Here is a 25,090-nt window from a genome sequence, read left to right as displayed (position 1 = left end):
AGGCTGAAAAGGGGGATGGAAACACAGCAGGAGCAACTAAAACTGCGCTTATACATTTCACCCCCTCTGTGTGAGATGAACAGTGTTGGGGCTTTTCTCCACAGCCCCATTTTCAGTGTGTCCACTGCCATCCTGCCTTGGGTTTTTCCTTTCCACTGCATTTCCAAGAGTTATCAAACCTCAGTGCCCACCCCAAATGTCCTGGATAATCCCTCAGGCACACCCATACCAAGCACTTCAGTGGTGCTGACCAAAACAACTCCTGCCATTTAATTTGTGGAGTGTTCTTTTGGATTCCCTCCCCCCATCATAGTTCTGGTTTTCTTTTTTTTCTCCTCAATTTTCACCTTGGAGCGTTGCCTTTAGAAAAAAATCCCCAGCAGCCATGGTTAGAAACTTGATTCTCCATGGAATCAGAGAAAGATTTGGGCTTGGAGGAACCTTGAAGGTCATTTAGTTCCAAATTTCTGCAATGGGCAGGGCTCCTTCCATTAAACCAGGTTGCTCCAAGCCCTGTCCAGCCTGGCTTTAGGGAAGGAAAGTTCAAATTCTCCTGTAATTTTCTGGCTCTGGGATTTTTTTTTTCCTATGAAATGACCAAATTAAAACTTCAGAGCAGTGTAATGAGAACCTGGGAGCAGAGAAATGGGGAGCTGTGGGGAGACTGGATTCTTTGTGCTGTCCCCAGCATGGAGTTATTTCTTGAGTTCTGAAGACATGACAGCTTCAGAAACCTGGAGATATGCCCAGTACTCAGCCACCCCATTTATCACAGGGCTGAAAAATGCAGACACTAAGCAGGAAAACTGAGCAGGAGATGTATTTGCCATCCTGGAAAACATTAAAGATGTCAAAATAATAATAATAATAATAATAATAATAATAATAATAATAATAATAATAATAATAATAATAATAATAATAATAATAATAATAATAATAATAATAATAATAGCAGCAGCAGCAGCAGCAGCATTGTTGGCCCAGACAAGGCTGGTAAATCATAATTCCAAATATCAGCAAGGTCCAGAGTGAACAGGCTGTGCCATCTGAACCCTTTGATTTGGTCCAGGCTGGGTTTGGGAGCTGAGCCTGGGTTTTGTGCTTTGGCTGCAGCTGGACAGATGCAGTCAGCTTAAACTGCAGGATACAAATTCCCTCCAAGCAGAGGGAGGAAAATAAATTGCATGTTGGAAGCGATATAAACATGATTTCAGGACTTTCTCCAACTTTTTTTTTCTCCTGGAGGCAAAGGATATTGGAATGATTCAAACCAGGACTCTGCAGGGAGTGAACTGATGGATTTTTTTCAATATAAATCCCACACTGGTACCAGTAGAGTTTGAAGCCTCTGCCCCATTTGCAGGATGAGAGCAATGCTTTGGACCAGGAAAATCAGGATATTTTCTTCTAATTTCCTCATTGAAAGGTCTCTATCTCTGGAATTAAATGTTTTTAATCCCTTAGACCAGTTCCTGCCATTCTCTTTCTTCTCAACTTAAAAGTGACTTTAAAAGTTACTTTTCTGTGCTACCTGGGAGTTTGGTGGGGTTTTATTTGCTTCCCTGTCTCATGCCAGTCAGCTTTGCTGAAGTCTTTGTGCACAGACTTCAAAATGCTCAAATTTTTCATCAGAGTGGGAAATACCTGGTTTTTTCCCATGCACATTTCTGCATTTCTTCTCAGTTTTCTTCCTCCCAACCTCAAATCTCTCCCTCACCATTGCTTAGCTGTTTCAAAGGACCCCATAAAATTTATTTCAGTTTCATCCTTGGGGTGGGAGCAATATTTCTGTAATTTTTTAATGAGCCATGTAACTGTGGTGGAGAGAAATTAAGTGAATGAGTCCTTGCTGGAGACAGCAGAAAGCAGATCTCCTGTTTGCATGAAAACCTCTGCAAGTCTGATTTCTCAAAAGAAACCACTCTCAAAGGTTAAAAAAAAATCTAAGACAATATTTTGAGTCAAATTAAATATTTAATTTCAATAAAATCAAAGTATTTCAAACAGATTTCTTTGTCCATTTAATATTTTATGAGAGAAGCCTAAAATTAAACACAGAGTTGTTTCTCTGGGGGAAAAACAGAGGTTGTTTTTGTATGCTTTAAAGAAAAAATATATCCATCTAGTAAAAGTTCTCTTTTTTTCCACCCAGAATACTCTTTTTTTTTATTATTATTAACAATGTGAGGCTGTCACTGCATCCTTTGCAGAAAGTTGGAGCCTCTGTGGCTGCCAGATCTCCTGGTGCTCCAGGGACAGAGATGGGTCTGGCTGCTGCTGCAGTGGAATTTGGAAAAATAGATTTTCTATAGAATTATTATTTAATGTGAGGTGCTGCTGCAATAGGTTTGGATAAAGAGCATTAAGGTGTGAGAGGTGCTGTGGCATTCCCCCAAAATCTGTGGGAAAGAGCTGTGCTGCTCTGGGCTCTTGGAGGTTTTCATTACTGCTTGGAAGGTGTAGTGGTGTTGGTTTGTTAATTTAAGATTTTTTTTTTTTTAATTTTGAGATTTTTTAATGTGTTGATGATTGTGGTGGATTTTAGTGCTGGTTAATTATTTTTGGTTTTTTTTTTTTTTTGTTGTGAGGTAGGAAGAGAGGGTTAGGAGAAAAGTAAAGGAGGTTTAGAATTTTAAAAGGGTAAAAAGAAAATTTTATTAATAGTAATTAAAAGGAAAAAGTAGTAAGAATTTTTTTTTTTTTTAGATTTTTTTTATGATGAAAAGAAATAAATCTAAAATTAAATTTGGTTGGGTACAGCCCTCTCAAAAACCACAGCATGTGGGACAAGAAACCTCCCAGTTTGTCCCATTTTCAACTGTGCAAGTGTTTTTCTTTATTTTCTTTGTGTGCACAAAGGAAGAAAGGCTTGTGATAAACTCCAAAACCCAACAAGGCACGTTTGGGCTGGAACACCAAAATCTGTGTGTGCTTCCAAGTGAGACACCTCTGCCTGGCCCAGCTTTATGGATGCACAGGGTTAGGGTGAACTTTCTTTCCTTGAATATTGAATATTTGAATATTTAAAATGAGGTTGTGCTTTATTATCATTTTGTAGACTGCTCCCTAAAAATCATGTTAATTGATGGAACAGTTCTTAGTCTCTTGTCTGGAATTTCACTGTGGTGACCAAAAATTTGGGTTTTTTGGAGCAGTAAAAATGGGGCAAAGCAAAAAAACCTCAGGACTAGGGCAATGCAGAGCAGTCCTTTAATGCATCTCATTTATGCCCGTGCTCGTCTGCTGCTGTTTCTCCTCTGCTGTTTGGCATCTGTGCTATTTATCTGTTTTCTGTGCCCCTAAATCACTCTGCCTGCACTCAGCTTCCACTTCTGCTGGGAGATTTGTAGGGGGACAGCAGCTACACTTAACCTTTTGTTTTCTTCATCGGGTTTCTGACAATATAAATGGTTTGCTGCTTGCCAGGAATAATTTTGTTTCTATCAGCTCTGAATCCCCAGGCTCTTCCTAAAATGGGTGGAGGTGTCCCAGACTCAGCAGGGATGGGAGTTCAGGGAGCTCTTCTCATTGCTAAGCTCAGCTTAATTTCAACAGGCACAAGGGAATGGGGATGAAATTAAAATTATTGCAGCCTCCTGGCTCGGCAGAGCTCTGGTATCTGTGGTGGTTGCACTGGAAAATTCAGATTTTGGGGGGGAAATTCAGATTTTTGGGGGGAAAATTCAGATTTGGGGGGAAAAATAAAATTTTGGAGGCAAAATTCAGATTTGGGGAGAAAATTGAGATTTTGGGGGAAAAATTCAGATTTGGGGGAAAATTACAATTTGGGGGAAAATTCAGATTTGGGGGGGAAATTCACATTTGTGGGGAAAACTCAGATTTTGTGCAGGGAAAATTGAGATTTTGGGGGGGAAATTCAGATTTTGAGGGGGAAAAATTCAGATTTTGGTGGGAAAAATGTAGATTTTGGAGGAAAAATTCAGATTTTGGAGGAAAAATCCAGATTTTGGGGGAAAAGGTGGGGTTCAGCTCCTCTGTAACTTTACTTTGGACATTTAGTGTGATGCTGCCTCTGGTCCCCACGTGCCTGGGAGCAAGCTGTGCATGTGCTTCCCAAGGGAAGCGATTTCCCAGGATTTTCTGCTGACATGGAGCCACCCACTGTCACCTCCAGTGATAACAGCCCCACCGGCAATACAAACAATTTACAGTCCTGCTGCAAGGATGCTGCAAGGAGGCCGTAAATGGGCACATAAAGGGAATCCGGGTGGGAGCTGGGAGTGCCCTGACAAACACAATTCTCCTTAATTTAATAGAATGGTCCATTCAGCAGAGAATATATTGTAAAGCACTCTCAGGTTGGATGGCCTCCTATTGTGTCTGGCCTTTGAAGTGCTGATTAGCTGGGCTGGGAACACGCTGATAAAAAGTTAATTTCTATTTGCTGTTGCTTTGTAATTGGATGAACACGAAAGCAATTAAATATTAAAACATACAAACAAATAACGAAGTCACTGTAATTAGCCAAAGTTTGATCACTGTCATATTTATTTAGGAGGAGATGATACGTCTCAGCAGGTGACATTTTAAATACCCTTGGCTGCTTTGGTGTTGTCTTCAGAGAATGCTGAATAATGTACGGAGGATTTAATTAAACCCCATTGTAAATCAGCTGTGATGACAGGGAAGTGACAGCCACATGTTGAAGAGAGAATTAGGCTGCAGCAAGAGAGATTAATTACGTATTTTCCACAGAGTTCAACCTAGGGGCTGTGCAGGGAGTTGGTCTCACGAGGAGAACTTGGTTTTTTCAGTTGTTCCACTTGAGGCTGGAGCTGGGTGTGGAGAAGGAGTCTCTGTGCCCAGAGGCATCACAGGCCCTTGAAGGGTGGCTGGGATCATTCCTGGGTCTGGAGTGGGAAACTGAGGCACACACACAGGGCTGCAGCCTGTGGCTCTCCCATCCCTTAACACAGAAAATTCTTCCACCTCGGTGACGAGGTCTCTGGTGTCGAGATGACCCCGAGGTGTCAGAAAGTTTCCTTTTCCCAGCCCTGAGACCAAAGAAGAAAACAGAATTGCTTGGCTCTTGTTCTCAAGGTTATTTATTTTTTGCTCATCTATCACATTCTCTCTCTGCCCTGCTGAGCTCTGTCCAGCAGGTCGGGTTGTGGCTCAGTCCCTCCCCTTGGGCTGCTGTTGGCTTTTTATACTAAGAACTACCTGTGCTTTATTTACAATAATTTCCAATCCCTGTCACCTGTGTCAGACAGTCTGTCTCTGCTCTAAACCAATCCAGAAGTGCCACCATCCCAGCAGAAGATGGAGGACAAGAAGGAGAAGGACAGAACATGCCCAGATTCCTCCATCTTGCCTCTTGAATCCCCATTCTAAAACCCCAAAATTCTACTTTTTCACCCTGTGATAAATTCACTGTCATTCTACTCAAACCCTTGTGGCTTGTAACTCCTCACACAAAGTTGGTAATTGTTTCCATGGGCTAAAATTGAAGGCACAGGTGTTTTTGACTCTGTGCCAAGGTCTCTGAGCCTCCAGGGCAGCCAGAAGAATGTCCTGGGTTCCTACACCTCGGTGGTGAATCACAGAAATCCTGAAACATCCTGGAGAGCTCCTTCCAACTCTGAAGCAGGAGAGGAAGGGAGGCTCTGGGGTGTTTGCTGCACCAGAAAGCCCCAAAGTTTTTCAGCCTGGGTTATCTGAGCTCCATGGGCAATCCCCTTGCAGGACAGGATTTCTGGAGCTCCAGCTGGCACTTGGGAGTATCAGCAACCAGAGACAAAGCTAACCATGGTGGGACTCTGCTGGCTCCAGCCTGGTGAGGCTTTGGTGAATTGTTCTTGCTGGCCTTGCCTTTGGCAGCTCTTCCCTGCAGCCTGGATGTGGTGCTGCTGGGAAAAGCTTCCAGTGCCCAGGAAAGCATGGGAGGAAGGTGTTGGTGTCTCTGGGAAAGGACAGGACTGGGAGAGGAGCTGTTCAGCTGGAAGGGAACATGAAAACCCTCAAAAACCCTCCAGGACAGCTGGAGAAGAGTCAGGCAAATGGGGAAAGCAGTGTGAGGTGGAAATGAGAGAGAGAACACAGGGAGGAGGGAATGAGAGGAGCTAAAGGTCAGGATGAGGGAGGAAAGGGACACTATAAGTGATTAATCAGCAGCATTTGCATTTGGAGATTATGAATAACTAATAACTATTATGTCACAATAGGACACGAAATAAAACGACACATATACTGGAACTTCTAAGGTAAAAAAGGAGGGAAGTTTATTCCCTGACCTCAATATATATAGAATGAGGAAAGTGACCTTGGATTGGAGGATGAAATTGCCACTTTCTAATGGTCAAATTAACAGTCCATCAAATTTCTCCTCTTCCAGAAAAGAATGCAAAACCAATTATTAATTTACATAAAAGTGCCTGAGAACTCCATTACAAAAATGTAAACATTAGAAGGCTTAGAAGAACGTAGAAGAACAGGGCAACACTATTATAACTTAATAATATTATAAAATACTACACAATACTATAACTATTAATCACTTAACTAATTTGGACATTTCTAAAAGTGCTCTTTGCATGGGTTGTGGGGCAAGGAGGTGGCTCAGCTTTCATGCAAAGCAAGACCTGGCAAAGCATTTTATCTCATTTTATCTCTGGCACCCCCAAGAAGCTTGTTGGGGAGCATAAAGCACTGGCTGCCACTTGCAGGAGGTTTAGACCACACCAGGCTGTTCTTCCTTTCTTCTCCTATCAAGAAACAATATTCCAGTGTGAGGTGAGAGAAAACCTATTCCCAGCTGCCAGCTCAGAGGGGATTTTGTCCATGTTTATGCACTCAAAAAAAAAAAAAAAAACCCCCAAAAAACCCCCAAATCAAACAGACAAAAAGCACCTAAATGTAATAATGCAGGAGGAAATTGAACTGAAGAATCTTAAAATAGCAAATCGGGCTGAAAGCCCCCAGACAGCCCCTGTGCAAGGTTCCTCCTGCTGTGCTCTGTGTTGGGGATGGGCTTAAGAGCCTTGAGCTCAGAGGTGGAAGTTTAAAATAATAAATGACCTGGGCAGTGGAGCTAAGGGGGGAAATTGGAGAGCCCTGCAAGGGCAGCAGGAGCCACGTGCTGTTTTTATGGGATGCTGCTGTGTTTTGGGAAGGCACAGGGGGGTTTGGTCCCTCACTGAAGGATCCCATTCATCTCCTGTGGCAGAGCCATGGCTGATCCCCAGGGTCCCGCGGTGTAAGCCTCTGTCTGACATTTCACTCATTTGCCTCATGATCATCATGAAAGGGACAGAGACTGGGAGCACTGTGAAAAAAAAAGGACCCTGTCTGAAATTCTGGTCTTGCTGGAGATGGCCTGAGGCCTGAGCACAGCCCCTGGCATTGCTAAGCTACTGTTCACAGGTGTGTTTGCTGTATGCTACCCTGAGCCCTGTGAAAGGAAAAAAGGGGCACTCTGCCTTTCCTTCGGTTGCACCCACTTTGCAACAATGGCCCTGGAGTTTCCCCACCTCTCAGCTTGGATAGACTTCTCCTGAGGTAGTTTTTGGTGTTTCCCCACCTCTCAGCTCGGATAGACTTCTCCTGAGGTAGTTTTTGGTGTTTCCCCACCTCTCAGCTTGGATAGACTTCTCCTGAGGTAGTTTTTGGTGTTTCCCCACCTCTCAGCTTGGATAGACTTCTCCTGAGGTAGTTTTTGGTGTTTCCCCACCTCTCAGCTTGGTTGGACTTCTCCTGAGGTAGTTTTTGGTGAGAGACAGGCAGGGAGAGGACAAACCTGGAATGCCATGGGAGGACACACTGTTAAGTCAGGGTGAGAGGCTGGCACAATTCCCCATGGTTCTCTGCTTGTTAATGTTAATGTGTTGTTGCCAACTGACTGCGGTTCATCCCCCAGTTCCAGAAAGTTCTGTACTCGCCAGTCCTCCATTGGCTTTCCCTGGGAGACCCCTCCCACTCTGCTCCCCATTGGTGGATCCCATGTCACTCCACCTTGACTCCACCCCTGCCTCCCTTCCCCATTGGATAATTTGGACCCTGACCCCGCCTACCTTCTCCCAGTTATGTACGCTGGCCCCAGCCCTACTCCTGGCTCTTCAGCCTTGGTTCCCTTTGGCAGAGGCTGTGGTCCTGCCTGCTCCTGTTTTCCCTCCCCACCTCACCTGGACCTGTGGATTTTCCCTTGATAAACCCAGCTGGATGTGCTGTGTGAGGAGTCCTCTCGTTTTCTCTGGTGAGGCTTTGATTACACCATCTGGGCTTGGGCGTCTGTTGGGCTGGGGGAGTTGTCAAGGAGCCTGAAGTGGAGACGCTTTTGGTGCTGCAGACACCCCAACAGCACCTGCCTGGGGAAGCTGCTCTGGCCACCCACAGGTTTTGGTGGTCCCCACAGAAGACCTCTCACCTGCTTTACAACCACCATGACAGATAGACTGAGATGGGAGAAGCCTCTCTCTCGAGGACTGAGACATGAGACCCCTTTGTGGAAAAGCTTCCCCCTGCTCCCAAGGACTGGGACTGAAGCCCCCAGCCCAGGGGGAGCCGAGCTGACCAGAGTGAGATGGATGTTGCAGGTGTGACCATTGGACCAAGAAGACAATGGCTCTCGCCCACTGCTGAGAAGAGGGACTGTGTGTACCCTTCCTCAAATGCCTTTTCCCTCAGAAATTACAATAGACCATTCTGTTCTACTTTTGATTTGATTTCAAGATTCATCCCCTTCCCCCATCAAAAAAGAGAATAATAGGAATTCAAATTGACTGGAATCTCTGAGATCTCCCTGGATGTGACCTGGTGAACTCCATGGGCTGGGTGTCGAAGGACTTGGCTGTTCTACGTTTGGTAGCTATATACCTTCCTTTCTCTTCCTCTCTCCTTTTCCTTATTCTTCCTTTTTTTCCCAGTTCCTCCCCCATGAATTTTGCTGTGGTCATTCAATAAAGCTGCAATGGTTTTGATTATTGCTGCAAAGCCCAGCAGCTCTGGGGTTCATCTGAGATGAAGCTTCCCCTGTCTGACACTGCTGCAGCCCTCCAGGCTGCCCCACAAGCTTCAGAGAGACCCAGTCCCCAGAACCTTCTACAAAAATCCTGCATAACCCTGGCTCTTCTTAAACCTGCTGTGGAGCAGAGTGGTTTTCCAGGAGCAGCACATCCTCTGGGATGGTCATCCCTGAGCACAGCCTAAATAATCCCTTCCGTCTGGGGCAGCCAAGTTTACACTGTGGATCCTCCCAGAGACCATCTCCTCTCCATGACACAGCCCGCCACAAAACATTCCCTCAACACCTCTGGCAAGCTGAAAATGTCAGGTTTTTTGCACTCGGAGATCACTCAAGGAACCATAACGAAACCCCTTGGTAAGGACAGATTGTGATACAGGACAAGGAGGAGCCTGGGTGACTCCTGGAGCTCCTTCCCTCACAGGTGAGATGTTGCCTCACCTGGGATCGCAGCACCCGGGGGAAGCTTTTGCTGCTGGAGATGATGATTTGCACAAACGACTTTGCATTTCAAAGCCTCAGTCTCCCCTTCTCTTACCAATGAAAACAGGGAGTAATTGTACACGTTGCCAGGAAAAATCCATTTTATTCCCAGGGGTGTAAATTAATTGAATCAACCCGGGAAAAGGACCTGGGCACTGTTACAACCATCTCCCTGAGGGCTTTCTCTTGGTGTATGGGTCTGATCAAAAATGCAAATAAGATCTTAGGAGGGCTAAAGGACTGGAAAGAATGAAAAGCAAAAAGAAAATGTAATAGTCATTATGTGATTAGTTCTTTCTTCTCGAAATACAATATAAAATACTGACTTCTGGTCTTGTGATTCTTCTGGGTGAAATGAAATTAGTGACCAGGGGCTGGAAAACACCCTGTCAGGACAGAGTGAAATCTCATCATGGCTGGCTCTGCCATGATGAGATTCACCAGTCCTGGGGCAGGGGAGCTGAAGCTCTGCCTCCACCAAAAACGTGGGGATGTGAAGCAGCTGGGTCTGAGCTCCACACTCAGTCACAGCCTGATCACTTCCTCTGCTGGGTGGCTTGGTGGCTGCAGCCTGGCTGGTGTGTCAGAGAAGGGGCTCATCCTTTCCCCTGCTGTCTCCTGTGATGTGCTGGCTCTGTTCTGCATCTCCTTCACACCTTCTGAAGCTTTGAGAGCTGCTGTGACAGCCTGACCACGTGCCCTGGCACCATTCTCTCGGTGTGGGGTTTCTATCAGTGCTCACATGGGCTGGGTCATGCTGCTCCCTGGATTTAGGGGTGGGATAACCCATTTTTCCCCCTGGAAAGGGAATGTGGATGAGGTTTTGCTGTCTCCCCATGTGCTGTATTTATGGGATATTATCAACAGGGACCTTTACTGTTTGGTGCTGGGCTCCACTCTGTGTTGCTCCTGCCCTCTCCTCCTTTGGCACATTTTTGCTGTGATTTCTGGTCTTCTTACCCAGGTTTTCAGCTTGCCAGAGGTGTTTGAGGGAATGTTTTGTGGTGGGCTGTTATGGGGAAGAGTTGGTGTCTGGGAGGATCCACAGTGTAAACTTGGCTGCCCCAGGCTATGCTCAGGGATGACCATCCCAGAGGGATGTGCTGCTCCTGGAAAACCACTCTGTTCCACAGCAGGTTTAAAAAGAGCCAGGGTTATGCAGGATTTTTGTAGAAAGTTTTGGGGACTGGGTCTCTCTGGAGCTCGTGGGGCAGCCTGGAGGGCTGCAGCAGTGTCAGACAAAATGTGAGGAAGCTTCATCTCAGAGGAACCCCAGAGCTGCTGGCTCCCAGCTCAGGTGCCAGGTGGGGTGGGCAAAGCTGGGGGCTCATAGCCAAAGGGGGAGGTTTCTTGCAATGTATTTGCAAGGGTTAAGGCACAGTGTGCACCAGCCAGCCTGCTTCTAAATTTGTTATCAAAGCCTCAGGAATTCATCAAGGCTATTAGAACATAAATTCTGCTAAATTAAGAAAGAAAAGGCTGAAAAACCAAGTACCAAGACTGCAAGAAGTAAATAAGAGGACAGTGAAACACCTGGATTGTAAGCAATCATGTACTCTGAGAAAGGCACAGAGAAAATGAGTGAACAAGACAAAAGCACCAGTCAAGTAGTGTGTACTTAGTAGTTTGTAGAATCCATAAATATGTGTGTAATGTAAAAAATAAATGACTTCTGCTTGATCATATTGGTCAGTTGAACAGGAGTCCTGGATTTCCTGCAGTAGGGGTTGTGGATGTGGTGCCCTGAAAAGCTTTGACTTGTACAGCTCAGAAAAATGGGTCCTTTCTGCATCTCAGTTGGAGCCCCCAAGCCCAGGGTACCCTTCTGGTTTTAAACTGGCCGTGCCTCAGTTCTCCATCTGCACAAGAATAATTCCACTCTCTTGCAGGGCTGCTCTCAGGCAAATTAATGTTTGCAAACCACTCAGATACTGTGATAATAAATGCTGTGAAAGCCCAGGAGAAAATTAATAGCTCATTATTTAGCCCAGGACTTCAATAGCATGCCATGCCCAGGACACAGGACTACATATTGAAGGATGAGGATAAAGAAAAATATTGAATAGCTGCTCATTAAGAGAGCCCTATCCATCTGGTGTACGAAAGGGGCTTTTTCCTGCAGGATACAAAGTGCTCCATGATCTTATTATTCCACTGTGTGTTGTGATGCACCTGTACAAGGGGACTGGCCTGAGGTTATCTGGATTCTGGCATTTTTCAAGTGCTTGACTGCAACCTGAGCGCCCTTCGAGCACCGGGGTTGGCTTTCATTTACAGTAAAGAGATAAAAATGCCAGTAGATGGCACTCCAGAATATGGGCCGCCCTTGCTGGCTCCGGGAGACCACTGAAATGTGCTGGTGTGTGCCACAAATGGCTCCCCGGCTCAGCTCTTCGTGTGGCCTCTCCTTCCTCCTTCTTCTGGCTCGGGTTTGGGGCACAGAGCAGAGGAAGAACAAGTGGGGGAAGCAGCAGACGTTGTTTAGGTGGTCTCTGTGCTCTCCTTTGATCTCAGTTCTGTTTCTGCCCTTTGGGTTTAAATTACTTGTCTGGAAAGCCTGGGCTCTGCTCTCCTCAGCTGACCCTTTTTTTACGCTTTGCTTACAGCTTGTCTGTAAAATGAGATGAGAACTTAATTTGAAAGCTGTAGTTAATTGACCTAAATAAGCCAAGAACCTTCTGTTGGCTTCAATGCACAAAAAAACCTGCATAACCCTGGCTCTCCTTAAACCTGCTGTGGAGCAGAGTGGTTTTCCTGGTGCATTTTCCAGCTGCTGCTGTTTCCTAGCAGTGGTTTGTGGTGTGGAATTGTCTGGAGAGCCCTGCCCTGGGGAAGCTGTGGTGCTCAGTGCTGATGTGCAGAGATGGGGAGGCAGCACCAGCCTGGAACAGCTTGATTGGACTGGGCAGGACAGATCAGGGCAAGGAATCTAAATCAGGAGAGGGTCTGGCCACAGGCTGCTGGTGGGAGGCAAATCCTAGAGCTGCAGGAAGGTCTCCTCACATCTGCTTCCATACTTGACCTGCCCACAGAGTCCTGTGCAGGCAGATTTCCTCACCCCATTGTTGCTGCAGGGCTGTCAAGTGAGGAGCAGACCCATTGCTGGAAAAGCACCTGGTTTTCCAAACAGGACCTAAGGCTGACCTTTAAGACCCAGGATAACCTTTCTGATCTGGTACCTTCTCCTGTGCCCTCCCCAGCCTCACCTGCCTGTCTGAGCCCAGCTTTGATAAAACCAGTCCCAGTGAGAGCACACAGCTGCAGCCTGAGCAGGCAGGAGCTCTGGTGCTGCTTTAGCTTGGTTCAGTGCTGCCTGGAATAGCTGAAGCCAGGAGGAGGAGGACTCTGTCCATACCTGGATCAGTGCAGGGATCCAAAATGCTTTTTTGGCTGCTTTTACATCATTTTTCTAATCCAGACAAGTTCTTGGACTAGGCTAGGGAAGTGCAGAGAAGAGGATGGGAAGATAAAGGGCACAGCATTAGCCTCCAGCTCAGTTACCTGAAGCACTGTAGAGCTGGGCTCTGGGCTTGGCCAGGGATGGAAGACCTTGGTTTTCACCTCTGAGGCTGCTGGAAACCTGCTGGGTGATCTTGGTCAAGACAGGAATCAGCCACTTCCCTTCTCTGGGCTGCAGTTTTCCCCTTGGAAGACAGGTCAGACAACAGCCTGGCTCCTTTGTCAAAGCTCTGGCAGCTCTGTGTCGGACCTTCACGCATTCCTCAGGTGGAACACTGGGAATGAGACAGGAAAATGAGATTATGGATTGAGAGCCACAATACAGGCATGGCTGGGTGTGGTTTTTCAGGGCTGTGCTTTCCAGCAGAGCCTCCTTGGGTGTTTGCAGGCTCTGGGGGTGGAAGGGGAGCTGGAGGACTGTGGTGCTGGTGAGGATCTCTGTGGCACAGCCTGAGTGTGCTCAGGCTGCTGGTGGCATTGGCTTGGGTGCAGGGTCAGGATGGATTAAGTGATTTGAAAGCAGAGATAAATGTGTCCAGGGATAACCAATTCAGCAGTGATTTGCTGTCTGAAAGCCCCTCCTTCAGTGCAATGCAATGACAGCTGATGGCACTGCTCATCCAGAGTGTCATGGAGGAATTGCCAATGCACTTCTGAGCTGGGTGGGAGCAGAGAATTCTGGAATATCCTGACTTTGAAAGGGCCCTGTGAGGATCAGAGTCCAACCTCTGGCTCCAAGCAGGACAACCTTGAAGCTGAACCATGTATCCAGGAGGGTTGTACAGGTTGTGTTTGAGCTCTGGCAGGCTGGGGCCATGGTTACCTCCCTGGGGAGCAGTTCCAGTGCCTGATCACCCTCTCAGTGAGAAGTTCTTTCAGCACAGCCAATATCACCTTCCTCTGATGCAGCTTTAAGCAGCCTTCCCAGCCTCTTGTCCCTCATCCCATACCTACAGCCAGGTTTGCACATCCCAGGTGCAGAACATGGAAATTGTTACATTTAATTCAATTCCTGATTGCCCAGAGCTCTGCTGTAGCAGGATCTCTCTGTAAGGCCATAAAGTCTCTCCTCTGCCTTCAAGGGAATTAACTGGACCTCCCAGTATAAGTCTGTCTGCAAATTTACTTAGTTTCTGTTCAGCTCCTCTCTCCAGGTAACTGATAATACACAAGAGCATGGGCTCTAAAATTGAGAACAATCTTGATGACCGTCAGCCAGATGTTGTCCCATTTACTGGTGTAGCCTGGCCCTTCACCAGCTGTTTTGTACATGTCTAGCTGCCTGCTGGACACCTTGACCAGAAGGGTACTACGAGAGACAGCATCAGGAGCTCTGCTAAAATCCCCAGAGCCCACACCCAGGCCTCCCTCTGCCCCCTGGGAGGGTAATTTTGTAATAAAAGGGAGTGTCAGGCCTGACTGCCCCTTCATCAACCTTGGTTTTGTCCACTGACTGAATTGTCTCTCAAGTGTTTTTCAATAACTCCTGGAATGATCTTCTCCATAATTTCACCAGGCACTGATGTGAGACTGACAGGCCTATAATTACCAGGGTTTTCATTCTTGCCCTTTTTGAAAATTGGAAAGACATTTGCCAGCTTCCAGTTGACTGGGACTGCTCTGGGTTCCCAGGATCCTTCTGTGGATGGATAACTGTGAGAGGGCTCCTTCTGTCCCCTGGAATGAATTTTATCAACCCCATTGTCTCAAATGCAGCAAATCCTGTACAATTTCAAAGCTAACTTTTATCTTATCACTCCCTGAGTCAGGATCCTCCAGCCTAGGGTCCAGGCATCCCAGGGGGGATGAAGAGAGAGGTGAAGGAGTTAAATGTCTCTGCTTTATCTTCATCCCTTTTTGTGAGGTGACCAAACGCCAATGGTTGGAATTTGTAGGGAAAGGAAGCACAGACCCCAGGCTGAGAGGTGTCCTGGGGGTGCCTTGAGCCAGACTGACAGTGGGGTCACTGTCAAATCCAGGGTGACCCAATGGCTGGGAATGATTGGCATCTGATTCCAATGGTTCAGAAGGCTGAACAATTGCTTTATTAAAACTATACTATATTACATGAATACTATATTATAATTATACTAAAGAGATACTATACCAAAAATTGCTTTATTAAAACTATACTATATTACATTAATACTATTATATTATACTAAATATTAGTATACTATATTGCATTAATGCTATTATACTGTACTAAGTACTATACATTAATACTATTATAACTATACTATACTATACAAAAGATACTAAAAGGATACTAAAGAAAAACCCATGTCTGAGACAGCCAGGACACGGCTTTGACCCAATTGGCCAAGGAAACAAAACAATCCTCAGCAGAATCCAACTGACAAGTCACTTCAGGTAAACAATCTTCCTAACACATTCCACGTGTGCAAAAACAACAGGAGCAGCAAGGAGCGATAAGAATTGTTTTCTCTTCTTCTCTCTGTGCTTCTCCAGGAAAAATCCAGGGAGAGAAAATGATGTCTCTCTCTGTTCAGAGAATGGGAATGCCACAGGGTCACCTCAGACCTCCACTCTGCTGGTAAATCTGGCCAAGGACTGGCATCTGAAGCTGCAGGGAGACGTCTCTGCCGTGGTAATTGAAATAATGACAGAGGGGAAATCGCTGGCCGGGGACGCCACCGGAGCCAGCAGAAGGAAACAGATGTTCCCCACTACATTTCCTCTCTAAGTGAGAGCACAACAGATGCAGAACAGCATTAAAATGGTAGCAGGGCTGTAAATACAGCTTCTAATTACTGCACCAGGTAATGTCAGTCACAACAATCCAGATTTCTCCCAAGGATGCTCTGTGAGCTGATGTATTCGCAGGGACCCCCGTGGCAGGGAGGAAGGATGAATCTGACTCCATGTTCTCAGAAGGCTGATTTATTATTTTATAATACTATATTATACTAAAGAATACTAAACTAAACTATACTAAAGAATACAGGAAGGATACTTACAGAATGCTAAAAAGATAATAATGAAAACTTGTGATTCTTTCCAGAGTTCCAACACAGCCTGGCCCTGATTGGCCAAAGGGTGAAAACAACTCCCAGCAGAATGCAATGGAACAATCACCTGTGGGTGAACAATCTCCAAACACATTCCCCATGTGAGCACAACAAAGGAGAAGCAAATGAGATAAGAATTGTTTTCCTTTTTCTCTGAGATTTCTCAGCTTCCCAGGAGAAAATCCTGGGTGAAGGGATTTTTTCAGAGAATGTGAATGTTACAGTGAGCAAGTGGGATGTATAAAGGCTTTTAAAAATGGATTTGTTGGGTTTTTCCTCTCCCTTTAATGGCACAGAGATAAACTTTCTCACTTAGGGCAGCAGAGTGGAGCGTCACAGCCTCTCTGCTTGGTGTATCTTTGCTACATGGTGCTGAGAATAGCTGAGGAGATGGGAACAGATCATCAAACACAGATTTGGGGACGGGGAGAGGTGGGTGGAGGAAGCTGCCTAGATTGGGAATAGTGTGAGCAGGAAGGGAAAGGAAGGAGCAGCAGTGAAGAGCTCTGAGAGACAGCATGAGTGACAGAGGCAGAAAATAGCTCTGAGCTGGGTGGCCCCAGCTGACTCCTCGGAAGTTACAGAGAGGAGCAATTTGGGATTCTCTGGGCTGAGTCACCTTGGTGGGGATGTAGTAAAAGGCAGTGGATGGAAATATTCCCCCTGGTTCTCTGCTAGCCACTGTTCACCAGGGCTGGTCTGGGGCTTGTGACTGCTGAACACAGACTCAGCATCTGTGATACCCTCACAGCACTGGAGTTTCCCCTGCACATTCTGTGGCCATCCCCTCTACAGTTTGGACATGCAAGTCCAAAGGAGTTTGATCTGTACTTCATTTTTCTTCTAAAACAGGAATCACTCTTTTTTCGGAAGTGACTTGGTTTGGAGGGGTTGGTAAGGATGTATTGTGTAACAGCACTGTCATTTTTAAGGTGGAAAGGCCTTTCCAAAGTGACTGTCACAGCCCTTCCTGAAGCTGGAAGAGTTGGGGCTGTCCAGGTGAGCCTTGGAGTCAAGGTGTTGGGTGCTTTTCATGCTTCAGATTGGGATTTCCTGAGGCTGGGTGTTGGCTGCTGGATATTCAGCATTAGCATCATCCTGCTGGGGTTTGGGGCTTGTGGTGGAGCCAGCCTTGGTGTGGAATACCAGCAAAGCCATGAGATGCCCTGGAGAGGAGATGTGCATTAGCATGGACACATCTGTGTCAGCTTCTAAAAGAGCTGGTTGGTGATTCCTGTATTGCTTTAACAAGCTGGGCAGGTTCCATGGAAAAATATGGATTATAGCAAGATATTTGGAGTCTGGATAGATCATGAAAGGAAGAGGGAAATGCATTTCCTTCTCTTCCTTCCTGTAAATGCTTCTCCAGCTTTGTTACTCTCTCTGCTGTTGGTGGGAATAATGTGTGGGCACTGAAGTGAGACCCTTCAGGATAATCATACATTACAGCAAGTGTGAAGAGCAGTGCCTGCCTGGAGTTTATTTTGGATATTATCGTGTATTACAGATATTTCTGGAGCTGATGCTCAGCTCTCCTTTTGCTCCAGAGCTGCCTTGCCCACCCACGTGCCCGCAGCCCTTTGTGTGGAGCTGGGGAGGCAGAAAGGACAGGCTGAGCCTGAGGGGGTGTGGGGAAGGATGGAGAAGGATGTCCCCTGGAGAAGGCAGGGGACTCCCAGCCTGTCCTGCCCCTGGCTGGGACATGTCACAGCCCCACGGGAGCAGGGATGTGTCACCACATGCACAAACCAGGAAACAAAATCCCCCCTTTTTTCCTCCCAATCAAATTAAGAGCAGAGAGCAGCAGAAAGTGCATTAACTAATCAAACTGTGGTTTCAAATTGATTATTGCAAATTGCCAACCATAACAATCCTCCTAATGGCAGCGATTTAAAAATAAAAATAATAAAAATAGAGCCTGCCTGAGGCACTGGGCTAACCCTGTCCTTGCTGGTGGGCGAGGGCTGGCTGTACATCCTGACCCTTATGCAGGGCTCACTCCCTGGCTCTGGAGACTGAGATCAGCCCCTAATCTGGGCACTGTGGGAGCAGCTGCTTGGCTGGCTGCTGTTTCTGCTCCTTCCAGGCTGGCCTGGCAGGGCTGCAGGCAGTGGGATCCTCGCTGGCAGCCGTGGCTGTGGTGCCCAGATGTGGGCAGCAGCCCTCTGCACTTCCCCAGTGGTTTCCCTGGCAACCAAGTCATCCTGCCAGCAGCCTGCAGTGCCAGGAAATAAAACAAGATGACACTACAGCTCCTCAAAAAGAAGGAAAAAAATAAAAACAACAAGCCAGAAGAACACCAACAACCTGTGTCCTCTTTTCCACAGCCCATGCTTTGGCCTCTTCTTCTTGGCTCCCAGCCTCTGTTGGTTTTGGTTTTGTCCAAGGAGAGGCAGAAAGTACTTGGAAGGATTCCAGTGTGCTCAGCAAGATGCTGGAGGGCTGGGAAGTGGCTCCTGTGTAAGCTGGGGTGTCCTGGTTTAGAGCAAATTTGGGAGAAAGCCTCCACAGGGGTGCCTTTAGAAAGCAGATTTAAGCGGCCCCTCACCCAAGTGGTTTGGGAAAAGATTTCCTTGGAGAAAAGCAAAAAAACCTGTTAATTTAACAGGCAAAGCACTCAGCAATATTAGACAATAAAACCTCTGGCCAATCTGAAGAGATGACAAGATCAGAAGGTCCCCTTTGTGGGCTGTAGCTTGGCTCACCCAGTCTCTTATCAGTCCCTCCAGGCCTGGCCCAGTGGGCCACAGGTGTGAGCTCCCCATGTTTTTCTGGGTGTTCAGTGCAGAGCAGGTTCAAACAGTTCCAAGGAAAATAAAACCCACAGTCCAGGGAAATTCTCTGATTCAGCTAGCTAAAAACTAACTAAAAGCAAAGGAGAGCTCTGTCCTGCTGTCTGTCTGACTGCAGACAACACAGTGCAGGAGCAGGAATGTGGAGGAGTGAGTGCAGTGTCTGAAAACAAACTGCATGCTTCTTCTTACCCCCCTTCACTCTCAGAACCGATCTTGAAGGTGCAAAACTTATTTCTGGGCTAAACAGATGAATGAGGATACAATTCAGCATCATAAAGTCACCCCAGGACATGGGGTCAAATTTTGGACAAGTTCCTCCATGCCTATTCCCTGGCCACCTGAGTGGATTGGCTGTGAGTGTTGGGAGCACCAGAAGAAAAGGAGTTTGAAGGCACCTGAGCTGCCTCAGATCCTGCTTTGGGCACAGGTAACAGCAGCAACAATTGTGGTGTGTCCATCCCTCTCTGGGCTCCCACTCTCCTGTTGTCATGGCCAGCCCTGTGTGGCCCTTGTGCTGCCTCCAGGGGATGTGAGACCTGAGCTCTCCTTTGGCCTTTGGTTCACTCAGCAGTGAGCTGGCTGTGTGCTTTGTGGGGGGACATGGTCCTGTGTGGTGGTGGCACCATCAGGAGCACCCCTGGAAGGTGTGTGAGGTAGGTCCATGTGTTGGACACCCACCTGTGGCTATTTTGGGTTTAACCCTCCTTGCTGCCCAGAACAGTCGGTCCCAATTCTTTTTTTGGATCATCTTGGTGGGCAAATTCGATTATCCTCTCCCTTTGCCCCTCTCCTGCTTCCCAGCTCTTCGTGCCTCAGCAAAGTGTTTTGCTCCAAGAGCACAAAATCCAGAGCAGGCATTTCCCACCCTGTGCTCATTTCCAGCTCTGTGAAAGCTCTTCCAAAGACCTGAGCTCCTACTGAGGTAATGAAAAATAGCTCTGAAGACTAAACGTGACTGATGACAAAAAATTAAATAATTTATACTTGTTTTCCTGTTTTTGAACAGTATTTAGGTAAGCCCTGGAGTAACATGCATGGCCTTTCTACTCTGAGCGATGCTGAGGTAAGGCAGGGGGATTTTTTAGATCCACTCCTGGATATAACTGAATATGTAGGCATTGGAAATACTAGGAAATGAGATAAAGATCTCTGTAGTGGGGTCTGTTGTTTCAAATAACACCTCCAGGGCTGGGTGTGTGTGGACACTTAGAGAGATGCTTTTTCTAGGTTAAAATGGTGTTGGGGATTGTTTTGTTTCTTAGGCCACAATGTCTTGGGAGTTTTTTCCTCCTTTTTTTTTCTTTTTTTTTTTTTGTCTGTTAATACAAAGCATCTGTCTTCAGGCCTGTTTGTCTGACTTTGCCCAGCCCTGTGTCTCTTTTCTGAACTGCTTGGACAATTCCTGCAGATTTTGCAGGACAGTCTGCCTGTGTACCTCATTTCCTGATGAAGCAAGACTAGACTTTCCTTACATTATACACTGCTATTTTATATTTATAAATGCTATTTATATTTATATGACTGTGTAATATAAAACTTCTAATCTCTGTGAGGGTCTCCTCCAAGGCAGTTAAACTTCCAAGAGTAAAACCTCAAAACTCCTCCTCTCTCTGGGAGACATGAGGTAAAACTGGAGAGCTCCTCTGTTGCACATGTTGAGTAAAGCATGTGCTCATCAAATTTGTTTATCTGAAGCAGTTTTGCTTGGATAGATCAAAACACTCCACTGCCAGAGTTGTGTTTGGGAACAGAGGTCCTACTGTCATTTGCTACTGATGCCTCTGTTTATATCTAATTGCCTTTATTAGTCCAGGAGCTCATAATCATGAGTACTTGTGCCCAGGTTGCCTGATACTTGTGCTCACCCACTGGGGTCAAATATAATCACCATCTCCCTTTGATTACCATAAACATTTGATAACCTGGCAGTTGGAGAGGTTTTATCTCTGTTCTCCAGGGACTTTGTTCCTCTGGCTCGGGAACACCCAGCGAATGTCAAGGAGATAATTTCTATGGAGAAGCTTATCCTGTTTGTCCAGGACAAGTCTTGGGACTATAGAGTTACCAGGTAGGTTCTGTTTGTCTCTGGGTGAGCAAAATGTTTCTGAGATGGACAAACCATTGCTGCCCTTGTCTGGTTCTGTGGAGGATGGTCCCATCCTCCTTTCCTTATCTCTTTCCTTCACAGGGGTCTGGAGATTCCCCCTCGACCAGGAAGAGAGAATGGCATCTCTCCAGGGAAGGCAAATGAACAGGTTTGGTGACCCTCTTCCACCATGTGTCCAACTTTGGAAAGACCAGATGACTGTACCAGTCATGTCCCATCAAAAGTTATCGCTTCCTCTCAGGTTTCTGTGGTTGAGATGACCCTGAGGTGTTAAAAAGTCTCTTTTTCCCAGCCCCACGACAGAAGAAGTCAAGATTTGTCAGTTCTGCTCTCAAGGTTGTTTATTTTCCCTTATCTATCACATTCTTTCTCTGCCCTGCTGAGCTCTGTCCAGCAGGTCGGGTTGTGGCTCAGTCCCTGCCCTTGGGCTGCTGTTGGATTTTTATACTAAGAACTACCTGTGCTTTATTTACAATAATTTCCCAATCCCTGTCACCTGTGTCAGACAGTCTGTCTGTGCTCTAAACCAATCCAGAAGTGCCACCATCCCAGCAGAAGATGGAGGACAAGAAGAAGAAGAAGGACAGGACACGCCCAGATTCCTCCATCTTGCCTCTTGAACCCCCATTCTCAATCCCCAAAACTCTACATTTCCACCCTGTGACAAATTCACTGTCATTCTACTCAAACACTTGTGCCTTGTAACTCCTCACACAAAGTTGGTAATTGTTTCCATGGGCTGAAATCCAAGGCACACAGGTGTTTTTGACTCTGTGCCAAGGTCTCTGAGTGCCCTTGCCAGGGTTTTGAATCACCCAGGGCAGCCAGAGCAATGTCCTGGGTTCTGACAACTTCCCTGTCACACAGCTCATGAGCTGCGTCCTGCTCCCTGCCCAGGGCTGGTGCATGCTGCCTCCTCCAGCTCCCAGCCCTTGGGAGAGAGCAAAAGGTCTGATTTGTGAGGAGCAGCTACTCTTGGAAGATGGGCAATGGGGCCATCGCTGCTTCCTTTTCCTATTTATTGTATTCTTTTCCTTCTGTGGCTGTAGAAAGAAGGGGGGAAGTGAAGGAATAAAAGAAAAGATGAGGTGAAAAATCTGGAATAATAAATACAAATTTCTCTGACGGGAATATAGAAAACATTGTGGAAAAAATTTAAATAGTGGTTTATTCAGAGTACAAAAAACAAAACGAGCATCTTCATATAGTCTGTGGTATTTTTCTGGTTTCCTCCTAGCTCCATTAAAACCTCAATAATATACAGGAGTCTATTAAAGATTTCCAAGATGAAACCAAGTCTGGTCATTATCACAAATGGCTCTTTGGTGGGCTGTATGAGAGGAGTGAATGGTCTCACTGTGGTTCTTAGTGGAAACACGCCTGAACTACAAACCCAGGATCTCTGCTGGACTAAGGGATGCTGCAGGGAGCCAGGGGTGTGCCTGACCCTCCTGCTGGCCTGAGCTCACCCCCTGTTCCAGGACCACTTCTGCCCCAGGCCCTGAGAAGGCAGCACCTCTGGAGTCCTTCTCTGGGGTTAACCCTTTCTATTTTATTTCTGGGAATTCCCAGGAAGTCTGAACGTGGCCACTCCTGCTGCTGCCACAGAGCTCTCCCGGGAGCTGGGGCACAGCAGCTTTCATCTGCACTTACATCAGGCTATTACCTTGTATTTTTAAGCCTGCACATCTCTTCCCCATGCAGAGAAAGGCTGATTATTGCAGCATTTCTGGCAGCCTTTGCTCCCTTGTGCCTGTGTGAGGACTCTCACCTGTGGAGTGCATCAAGGGCTAAACCTTCCCTTCAAGCTGGGTGCAGCCCATGGAGTTGTGAAAAACACCAATCACTTGTTTTCAAAATTTTAAAAGTTTAATATAACTTTAATAAAATGATTGTAAAAATAGAAATATAATTAGGGTAATAAAAATTTGAACAATTGAGATTAGGACAATATGAGACAACAGAAATAAAGAGTTAGGGACAGTGTGGGTACCTCTTTCTGGGCAAAATAAGCCCAAAAAAGGACCCACAGTTAACAGAGGATTAACCCTGAAAAGCAACAGCCTGTTGCATACATCTTATACATGGTGCATAAATTCCATTCAAACACAGGATTCTGTCTGGGCAGTGTCATCTTTTTCCTCTTAGTCCTGACAGCATCTTCAGGGCTGAGCGAGGCAGGAAGAAGTTCAGAAGTTCATTTCTTCTGATAATGGAGCAATAAATTCTCTTTCTCTGAAAGATTTAGGTGCCCCGTGGCTGCTATCTCAGTGCAAGTCCTTTCTTTTAGGAAAAAAAGTATGCTGCATAGCATAGTTTTTATTTTAACATTATGTTATAGCCTAAAATTATATTTAACACACCACTTAAGAAAATTAACACAGCATTACTTTCTTACATAACACATACAATATTCATTTTAATATTTGCAAAAAGCCAATCATAAAATACACATTTTTCACAGGGTGGTGATGGGACCTCCCACCAAAACCTCAGCAGTCCTTAACCATGCTTCCCACAGCAAGAATTCAAAGCCCACTTATCTCCCTACTGGTTGAAGAGACCCCAAATGCATCTCTGGGATTGACTGATTCTTGGAGAGAGTCTTTTCAATCTACAAAACCAATCCTTCTGTCACTTTGCCTACTGAGAAGATGGGAGAGCCAAATTTAGACCTGAGAATGCAGCTTCTCTATGGGATAGCAACAAAACTAACTCTGCCTCTTGGAAGCGAAAAAAGAGAGGCAGCAAAAGAAGAGATTTGCTGGGATCTGGCAGTTTATACTGTCATTTTATTTGGTCTATTGCCAAACAGCCACAGTCTGTGCTTGGGGAAAACACAGGGATGAGTCAGTTTTCTGCACTCAGGTTGTCACAGGCACTTCTGGCAGGCTCTAATTTAGACTCTGCTCAGTGGATTTGAGTGCTCAGTTCCACCATCTCCCACTGCCCATGGGAGGACAGGTCTCTGGCCACAGGGTCTGGCCACCTTCACACAGCCAAGGCTTATCAGAGAGGGGAAGTGGAAATCTCCCTCGGCTGACATTGGGAGGAGCTGCCCATTGCTGAGTCAAAGAGATGCCTCAGGTTTTGTCTTTTATATTTTTCAGATTCTGTACTGCTTCAGTGTGTAATTCTGAGCACATTAGGGGATGGTGAGCTCTCTTCACAGAATAGGTAGACAAAACAATTCCTTCTCTAGCTGGGGACCAAGGACAAATGATCCAAATCTCAGCCCAAGAGAACAAACAACATGGGCTGAAGACAAAAAAACAAGCAGGGTGGGACTGGATGGGCCAAAGCTGGGCTGGGACAATGAACTGCAAGGTGGGAATGGAGCAGAGCTGATCCCAGGGAGAGACCCCGTGCCCGGCCGTGCATTTTGGGGCCATTTTGGTTCATCTTGGGTGCAGCCCTGGCTGGGCTCTGGTGCTGCCCAAGGTGGATCCATGGAGGAGATCCTTTGAATAAATCCCTGCTTTATTCTTTAGCTCTGTCCAGCCTCTGCTCTAGCTCAGCCTTCAGAAGGCATCAAAAGGAGCAGCCAACTTCCCCTGCTGGGGGCAATCCCTCAGGAGGGATTTGGGTTGGAGGCAGGGACATGCCATGCCCCTGTGGCTCTTGTCATGGCTGGTTCTGGGGCAAGGAGCAGGGGATGGGGATGCCCAGGGTCAGTGCTGCTGTCCCAGGGCTCAGCTTCCCAGCACCACTGGGAGCTTTGGTTTGTGTCAGGTCCAAAAACCTCCTGATGATGGGGCAGCCAGCCCTGCCCAGGGCCTCTCTGCAACCCTGCTGCCAACTGCTGTCCCTTGTAGGAGCAAAGTCAAGAGGAGTACAGCCCAGGAGGGATTTCTCAGGGCTTGTTGTGCCAGCCCCTAAGCCAGCAAGGCTGCCTAAGAAATGCAGGCTCACGGCTGAGTCACCCTGCTGCATTCAGGTCATGTTGGGCACAGCTGCTGCTCTTCTGAATTCACCTCCATGGGCTCTGGAGGGGTCAGTGCCCACCCTTTTGTGGAGGGGGATGCTGTCCAGGCCTTGTTCTGACAGCTGCTACAGTCTTTTGTGGTTTAGGTGATTCTTTTCTTGCTAAGAAGGAAGAAATAGTTTTTTAAATTTTTTTTTGCTACTATCCCTGTTACACTTTAATGGTAACCAGCTGGTAGAAGGGATAATGTGGACTTGTTAGGATGCTGGTTGTTTGCACCATCTGAGCCTGACTAGAAATCCTTAT

General features: G+C 46.5%; 1 long non-coding RNA gene across 10 annotated transcripts in view; it reads left to right on the top strand.

The window, feature by feature from the left end:
• Nucleotides 1–8,047: 8,047 nt before the first annotated feature.
• The window catches only part of LOC108962683 (uncharacterized), a 169,995-nt gene continuing 152,952 nt past the window's right edge, over nt 8,048–25,090 (top strand). The window contains exons 1-8 of one of the 10 annotated variants that reach the window (XR_007779029.1): nt 8,048–8,823; nt 15,222–15,298; nt 15,398–15,536; nt 15,951–16,026; nt 16,890–16,956; nt 19,759–19,815; nt 20,710–20,820; nt 20,941–22,066. This is a non-coding gene — a long non-coding RNA (uncharacterized LOC108962683). Of the gene's footprint in view, nt 8,824–15,180; nt 15,299–15,397; nt 15,537–15,950; nt 16,957–18,957; nt 19,180–19,758; nt 19,816–20,709; nt 20,821–20,940; nt 22,067–25,090 lie in introns of those variants that run through there. The other 9 variants (XR_007779028.1, XR_007779027.1, XR_007779032.1 and 6 more) reach the window with 9 other exon arrangements.

Source organism: Serinus canaria, chromosome 18, assembly GCF_022539315.1.
Source record: "Serinus canaria isolate serCan28SL12 chromosome 18, serCan2020, whole genome shotgun sequence".
NCBI classification, from domain to species: Eukaryota; Metazoa; Chordata; class Aves; order Passeriformes; family Fringillidae; genus Serinus; species Serinus canaria.
This window is presented reverse-complemented; position numbering and strand designations above follow the sequence as displayed.